The sequence below is a fragment of the Cervus elaphus genome, chromosome 26 (genome assembly GCF_910594005.1).
Source record: "Cervus elaphus chromosome 26, mCerEla1.1, whole genome shotgun sequence".
Lineage (NCBI taxonomy): Eukaryota > Metazoa > Chordata > Mammalia > Artiodactyla > Cervidae > Cervus > Cervus elaphus.
In genome coordinates, this window is record NC_057840.1 from 11,554,501 (window position 1) to 11,563,308 (window position 8,808).

The 8,808-nt window shown below is 34.7% G+C and overlaps 1 pseudogene; it reads right to left on the reverse strand.

Annotated features, from left to right (window-relative positions):
* Positions 1 to 2,993: 2,993 nt before the first annotated feature.
* LOC122684096 lies at positions 2,994 to 3,960 on the reverse strand (annotated as a pseudogene).
* Between the last annotated feature and the right edge of the window lie 4,848 nt (positions 3,961 to 8,808).

Below are 8,808 nucleotides of genomic sequence, written 5' to 3' on the forward strand. Positions count from 1 at the left end.
ATGAGATGGTTGGATGGCATCACCGACTGGATGGACATGGGTTTGGATGGACTCCAGGGGATGGTGATGGACAGGGAGGCCTGGTGTGCTGCCACTCATGGGGTCACAAAGAGTCATACATGACTGAGCGACTGAACTGAACTGAACTGAAGTGCAATGTACAGCTTTTATGGTGATTGCCTTTTTTTCTATTTCATATGTTTTAACTCTGATCTTTCTTATTTCTTTTCTGTTACTAACTTTGGACAGCATGTTTTGCTTTCCTAATTCCTTGGGGTATAAAAGTAGTTCTAGCTTTTTTTTTTTTCCCTTAATGTAAGAATTTTTTCAACACAAATTTTCCTCTTAAAACTGTGCTTGTTGTAGCTTGTTATTGTCCTCTAATTTTTGGCATGACATTTTTCTATTTCCATTTGTCTCAATATATTTTTTTAAATTATTTTTTTATTTCTTCTCTGAACTCCTGTTTGTTCAGGGATATGTTTAATCTCCATACATTTGCAAATTTTTAAACTTATTTCTCTAATTGAATTCTAGTTTTATACTGTTGTGGCTGGAATAATGTTTGATATGGTTTCAAGTTTCTGTGACATTCTTGAATGAAAGTCTTATTGTCTGTCAGAGTAAGATGTTCTGGAGACATGTTGACCCTTAAAGTGTTAGTCACTCAGTCATGTCAGACTCTTTGTGACCTCATGGACTGTAACCCAGAAGGATCCTCTGTCCACAGGATTCTCCAGGCAAGAATACTGAAGTGGGTAGTCATTCTCTTCCCCAGGGGATCTTCCTGATCCAGGGATTGAACCCAAGTCTCCCATATTCCAGGCAGATTCTCTACCATATCCCTAGGATAGTCATAAAAGCTGAGGTACATCTTTGTGTACAAATTCCTTCCAGGGAGATACTGGTAAATTGGGATGAGAGGCCCACAGACGATTGAATAAGTCTATTTTAATTTTATAATCCCACTTATAGGGGTTAAAATATTCTTGCCTTTATTTCACATCTACTAGATCTCATAATAACAGCCAGTATGTAGATCAAATGTATCTTTAGATGCTCTGATACAGGGCGGTCAAAAGGAGAAAGATTACCTAACCAGATTACACATATATATTATCTAAATTAGCAACAATCCACCAACACTCCATTATTCTTGGACAATATATCTCAAAAAATTATTTCTACCATGTTTCTGCTCATAAATAACAGTTCTAAAATGTTGTGTGTAAATTGAGGAAACATAGTACATGTGGAAACCCTGCAGTATTTTAATTCTGTAGAAAAGGTCAGTTTCTCAAAATGCCCCTTGTGGAAGCCAGAGAATCTGCTTGGGCTTTAATTTCATTCTGAAACGTTTTTGCACAAAGACACTTTACAATGATAGCTAGAAAATCTAAGAAACAGTGGCGTTTAACCATAATAGACAATAAAACAGTGTAAATAATAAAACAGTGTAAAACAATAAAAACAGTGTAACAACTGTAATAAATAAGTACATGAATTTTACATGCTTCTTCAAAAAATCTGTGCTGTTTAGACATGCTGATTCAGTGCTTTAGCATCAGATTCTACAGCAGAAACCAACAAAATATATACATATTAAGAATGTATACAGATGAATGCTCTTTGCTTCTAGTGTGATATGTATTTTCTTTTCATAGATCAGCACCCTAGTATTCCAACTATTTTATATTCTTTCTTTATATATATATATATGCTGCCCATATATTCAAGCCACATACAATATCTTCAGTTAATTTTGATTTTATTAATTATTGATGTCTAATAAACACTCACAAATATTATCTACTCTTGATTCCTTCCTTTTTCTTTACTTCTTCCTCTCTCTCTCTCTCTCTTTCTCCATTTGTGTCCCAAACATTAGTTAAGTTCTTTGGATAATACAGATGGAATGCAGAATCCTTGGGCAAAGATTGCTCACAATCTCATACTGTAGGCCATGATTTCACAAGCAAGATGATATTAAATAGAATGACTAAAGAAAATGGTTGTCTGTGAACTATGAAAAGGAACATTTAATCAGAGACTAGAAGGGGAGGAGTTGATAACTAATTATTAAAGAAAACTATGTAATTTACCAAGGCACTTTAAATTGCTTTCAATTTTGGATTTCTTAATTCTAAAAAGGTTTGTGTATGTGTGTGTCTGTGTATTGAGTCGCATCTGACTCTTTGTGACCCCAGGGACCACAGTCTACCAGGCTCCTCTGTACCTGAAATTTTCCAAACAAGAATACTGGAGCAAGCTGCCATTTCCTACTCCAGCACATCTACCTGACCCAAGGTCTGAATCCGAGCCTCCTGCATCTCTTGCATTGGCAGGCAGATTCTTTACCACTGAGCCACTGGCAATCCCCTAAAAAGGTATACAGCTGCTCTACTCATGACCTCTGCAAGTATCAAATCATCTTCCTAGAATCTTTTCCTTTTCCAAATTATTTTTGAATCTGACAATTAATATCTCCATTCAAGAAAACCTTTCTTCTGCACACTGTGTTTTGACATTTGTTCCTAGATTTTTCACCCTAAGTTTTTACTTTTTTTTTAATTAATGAAAATCTTAAACTTTACTATGAATTGTATGTGTGGTTAGTTAATAAATGTTTCTTTATTCATCTAGATTATAAGGTCTGTTTCTATACAAACTAATGGATTTTTTAAGAAATGTAAAGCACTTAGAGGCAGGCAAAGAAACAGTAAATAGTTGATAAATATTAACATACTTGAAATAATAATGCTTGAATGAATGGATACACCCAAAAAATATGACAGAATTTGAAGAGCCAGGAAGTTTTGCACAGAAAGAATTTCAGAGATAAGGTCAAGACATATAATGAAGCATGGCAAGTTTTGAAAACTGCAACAATTTCCTATGGCTGGACTTTAGTATAGATATTCATTTATTAAATAATTTGATAAAATTATATTTCTCACATATAATACCATATAATTTTGCAAAAATAATAACTACTATATGTGTCTGCATATGTGTGATATAAATATTTGAAACCATCTTTTATTTTTTAGTTTTTCTAGGGCATTTTTCACATCCTTGTTCCGTAGGCTATATAAATCAGAGGACTTAACATGGGAATCATAAGGGTGTAAAACAATGATGTCATTTTGTCTTGCTCTAAAGAGTAGATTGAACTTGGTCTGAAGTACATAAAAAGAAGAGTTCCCTGGAAAATTGCCACAGCAGTTACGTGGGAGGCGCAGGTGGAGAAAGCTTTGAACCGCCCCTCAGCAGAATGAATCTTTGAGACTGCTAGGATGATGTAACAGTAAGATACAAGAACTCCTGAAATCGAGCTCAATTCAATAACTCCAAAAACAATAAAAACTGTCAATTCATTGACCTGTGTATCAGAGCAGGAAAGAAGGTAGAGTGGAGGTAAGTCACAGAAGAAGTGATTAATCTCATTTGATGCACAGAAACATAAGCAGAATGCTAATGTCGTGTGTATCAGAGCATCTGTCATCCCCACCAGGTAAACCCCAGCCATGAGCAGGGAGCACGCCCTGCTGGACATGCTGACCGCATAGAGCAAGGGGCTGCTGACGGCCTTGTACCGGTCATAGGCCATCACTGCCAGGAGGAGACACTCAGAATCTGCAAAGGTACAGGCAATCAAGAATTGTAGGGCACAGCCATAGAAGGGGATTGGTTTGTTCTTGGCTAAAAGGTCAACCAGCATCTTGGGTCTGATTGCTGTCGAATAGCAGAGGTCACAGAAGGAGAGGTGGCTGAGGAAAAGATACATTGGGGATACAGCTGGGGATCCATTCTAATCAAAATTATCATTCCAAGATTTCCCAGAAGATTAATAAGATAAACAAGTAGTAACATGGCAAATAAGGTCACTTTCCCTCCCAAATTACTGGTAATCCCCAAGAAAATGAATTCAGTCACAGAGGAGCAATTTTCTTTTTCCATTCTTTAATTTTTCTCATCTAAATTTTTGACAAGTGATCAGGAAAACTATAGATGAACGTATGGACATCTGCAAAATATCTGTAAAGAAGAACACAGTCTCTTTGTGTAAATGTCATTTTATACTCAGAAAATTACCCAATCATGTAATTACTTTTTGAAGGAACATTGTTACCTACCTGGAAAAATAAAAACAAACAAAGAAACAAAAAAACAGTAATACACATTGAAAAAGTTTTATCTAAGTCTGAATGTCATCATGATGTATATAAAATTTTATGAGTTTTTCATTTTCCTAGATTTTTGCTTTCTTATCTATGGACATATAATTGGATGAATGTTTCATTCTATGTTCAAAATACCATAGAAGAGACACCAATGTTTGACAGACCTGGCTGTCAGTTACAGGATTAGGCATTTTCCATCTCTAGAAGTAGTTATTTGGACTCAAAAAATTGTTACCATTGTTATGTTTCTCAAAAACAGCTCAGATGATGTTGGTTTAAAATGATTGTCTATTCATTCTAGAGCATATCAGCAACTATTCATAATGAAAATCACTATGTTACTGTCCTAGTCTGTTTCCTTCAGCATTCGGTAGACATGAAATAAGTATTATTGACCTTTACCATAGAAATATGTTGTTGCTTTGCCACAGTACTCATTACCGATCTCTGCAGCGCCCTGGTGCCAGGCGATGAATCCCTTGACCAGTCAAAGAAAAATGATACAAAGAAGTGAAAACATCGAATTTAACACACACATTTGCATTTCTTTGATTTTAAATTGGCTTTCATATTAAAAAAAAGAAAATGGGATGAGGTATAATAAACACCTCTGATAAATACAGTCTTCTCCTTGTGTGTATGTATTTGCATGTGTTATGTCTACATGTATGCACGTCTCTGTTGATATAACAATTAGAATATTGGTGACAGATTTTCTTTAAGTATATATTAGCATATGATTTACATAGAATTGTTTGCACTTATTGCTATTTATAGTGTGGTACCTAAATTATTAAAAAACAAAACAAAACTAAAAGGTATGTATATACTTCCTCAATGACAAAGAGTAAAGGCTTTCCTGTGAATCTAAATTAAAAGAAAATAATTAAACAATCATTTTATAGATACTAGAGACAGATTCTTCCAGTTCCGAGAAGAAAATATTTTTTGACCATTAAGTTTATAAATCTCTCATTTTTTTAATGGTAAGTTTTTCTCCTATATTCTTAAATCTAGAGATTCAAGAACATACCTAGAAGGAGCAGGTCTTTGTGCCCTTGCTACTGATGCCTAAAAAAATAAACAGCTAACGTTTTATTTTGCCTGGTAGCATTTGGAACTTAAATCTCTGAAGTTTCCATCCCCTGGCTCATTGTTTTCTAACATTTGGTTAATTATATTTCCTGCTCTTCATTTTCCCCTGTGAAAACAGTAAAAAAAAAAAAAAAAATTTGCAAATTTTGAGCTTTATTTCTTCACTACTGTCAACATATTTATCTGACAGGAAGAAACATACAGATTACGTTTATTTTAAGCTGCACATTTACACTGTGCATCTTACACTTTGACTAGTAAAGTAGAGATCCAGTGAATTACAAGATTTCCCCACTTAGTAATTTATATCTTCCTATCATTCATTTTGTTTCTACCTTTTTGAAATGTTCACATTTCCCATGTCATTTAGGAATATTTCCAGTAATAAAAGGATATGAAGAAATGTCAAAGCAATGCATGAAAGGCCAAAAGATTTTTTAAAAAATCAGTACCTAAAATCAATTCTGTCTGATTAATGCAAAGATTTGATTCAGTTTGTGGGGATACTTGGATTCCACTAACAACCATTAGAAATGAAAAGTGGGGGAAATGCATTTATTTTATACCTGCACTATATCTTTTTAGAACAAGGATTGACTCAGCTGGTAAAGACTTATTGTGACTCATAATTTTCTCTCTTTTTAGAGAGCTAAAAACAAGATATGTGTATTATAGAGAACTGATGATGCATTTTAGTCCCCTTAGGCTCCCAAATCACTGCAGATGGTGACTACAGCCATGAAATTTAAAGATGCTTGCTCCTTGGAAGAAAAGTTATGACTAACCTGGACAGCATATTAAAAAGCAGAGACATTACTTTGCCAACAAAGATCCATCTGGTCAAGGCTATGGTTTTTCCAGTAGTCATATGTGGATGTGAGAGTTGAATATAAAGAAAGCTGAACACTGAAGCATTGATGCTTTTGAACTGTAGTGTTGGAGAACGCTCTTGAGAGTCCTTTGGACTGCAAGGAGATCCAAGCAGTCCATCCTAAAGGAAATCAGTCCTGAATATCCATTGGAACAAATGATGTTGAAACTGGAACCAGTATTTTGGCCACCTGATGCAAAGAACTGACTCATTGGAAAAGACTCTGATGATGGGAAAGACTGAAGGCCAGAGGAGGAGACAACAGAGGAGGAGATGGTTTGATGGCATCACTGATTCTATGGACTTGAGTTTGAGCAAGCTCTGGAAGTTGGTGATGAACAGGGAGTCCTGGCGTGGTGCAGTCCATGGGGTAGAAAAGTGTCAGACATGACTGAGCGACTGAACTTAACCCCCCTTAACAATCATTTGATTAACTCTATACCTAATGAGTGGTATTACCATAGCAGTTCAGACACATTATTCAAGTAGTTAACTACTAGCTTGTGGAAATGCTGAAGAAGGTGGATTTTTTACCCAGTCGGCTCAGTGGGTAAGTATCCACCCTCAGTTGAGGAGATGCAGGAGACATGGGTTCAATCCCTGGATTGGGAAGATGTCCTGGAGAAAGAAATGACAACCCACTCTATTATTCTTACCTGGGAAATCACAAGAACAGGGAAACCTGGTGGGCTACAGTCTACAGGGTCGTAAAAGAGTTGGACACAATTTAGGGACTAGCAAACAACAGCAAACCTCACATAGTTTTCATTTTTCTATTGTGTTGGGAAAATTTAGGATATATTTTCTGAGTAAATTTCAAGTGTACAACACAGCATTGGCAATTATAGTCATCACATTGTGCCTTAGATCCCCAGACACTATTCATGTTATAACAGAAAATCTGAACCATTTGAGCAACATCAATATCACCTTCCCCCGACTCCTCTAGCCCATGGAAGGTTCTTTGAGTTCTACTTAGATTCTTTGAATTTGACTTTTTTAGATTCCATATAAAGGAGATTATATAGCATTTGTTTTTACTTTGTCTGACTTATTTCACTTAACATAATGCCTTCGAGGTTAATCCATGTTTTCAAAACTGTGAATCTAAAACAGCAAAATTTGCCACCCCAAAATATGGCTGTTTAGTATGACAAGTATATTGAGCTGAGTAATTTTTATTGTGCCAAATACTTCTATTTTAATCAATTTACATATATTTTCTTATTAAACTCTACAAGAATCCTATGACATTATGGGTATACCCATTTTATGATTATTCATTCATTCATTCCATGCATATTTCTTGAATGCTGACTTATTATATATAAGAGATCATTCTAGGTAATACCTAAGTGAAAAAAGGGGCAGTGTGGAGGCCATGATAGGAATCTACACGGTTTGATTGGAGGTCATCAGGGAAGGAGCTGGTACTGGCTGCAGGGAAAGGGAGCCAGGTAGGGGTGGGGGTCAGAAAGGTAGTGGGCAGCAGTTCCTGTGGGCAGATGCAAATGACACAGAAAAGTTTTTTTTCTTTTTAACTTGCCCTTAGCTGTCTAAAATAATTTAGATAGATCTCATGTTTCAAAGAAGGAACTACTATCATAGATGGGGACTGCAGAATAATATGAACTAGGTCTCCTAGACAGGGAGGAACCTAAAAAATTCTGTTATAATTTCTCTCTATGACTCATTGTTTCTGTTTCTCAGGAAACATTTGTCTACCAAACATTTGCTCTTTTCACTTCCTGGTGAATGGCTTTCCATTCCTTATTATTTTCAGACTCTGACCACTTTCTCCTTTGTTAGTTATATATGGTTAAAACGTAAAGATAAAATGAGATTATGTATACCTCCTTTTACCTGTCTTTGGAATTTCTCATGTTATGTGGATTCCATCTATTTATGTAATTAAACATTTTCTTCCTCTTGTTAATCTCTTTCATGTAAATTTAGTTATTAGATCTGCCAACATTCACTAGGAGGGCAAAATTAAATTGTTTCCTTCCTTAAAAATTCTTTACTTCCAAAAAGTCATGGAATTGTCCACCTTAAGAACTCTATAATTGTCAGGTCTCTGCCTGCTATCTCCCCATATCACTACATGCATCATTTCTATTTTACACTCTAATCTCCATTTGATGAAGCCTTTATTAAAAAAAATAGATACAGGATTTTCTTTATATTTATTACCTATTGTTTTTACTTCATGATGATATTGAGGTTAGTATGAATTATTTGGTATTTATGTAATTAATGTTAGTTACTTCAAAAAGATAATAAGATTTATTAGTATAGAAGCTATTCAAAGTGCCATGGAACACAAAACACTTAAATGCTCAGACTTCATTTAGTAAACATATAATGCACTATAAGAACAGTGAACTGATATTTGAATGAAAAAATGGACAAAAATTTAGCAAAACTAGAAAGGTTGAAAACTTTCTAAATAGAGGGGATATTATTTATAAATTTTAGACATATAATGAAGTATGGAGCATTTCTTAAAATTGAGCTTTAGAATGAATTCTCATTTTATCAATTAAATTATTGGAGACATCTTTTTTTCTCTTGTAACATTCAAAATAATTTTACAGTAAATAATTTATTTATGCTATAAATAAAGTTCATGGGTGCACATATGTCAAATATAAGTAT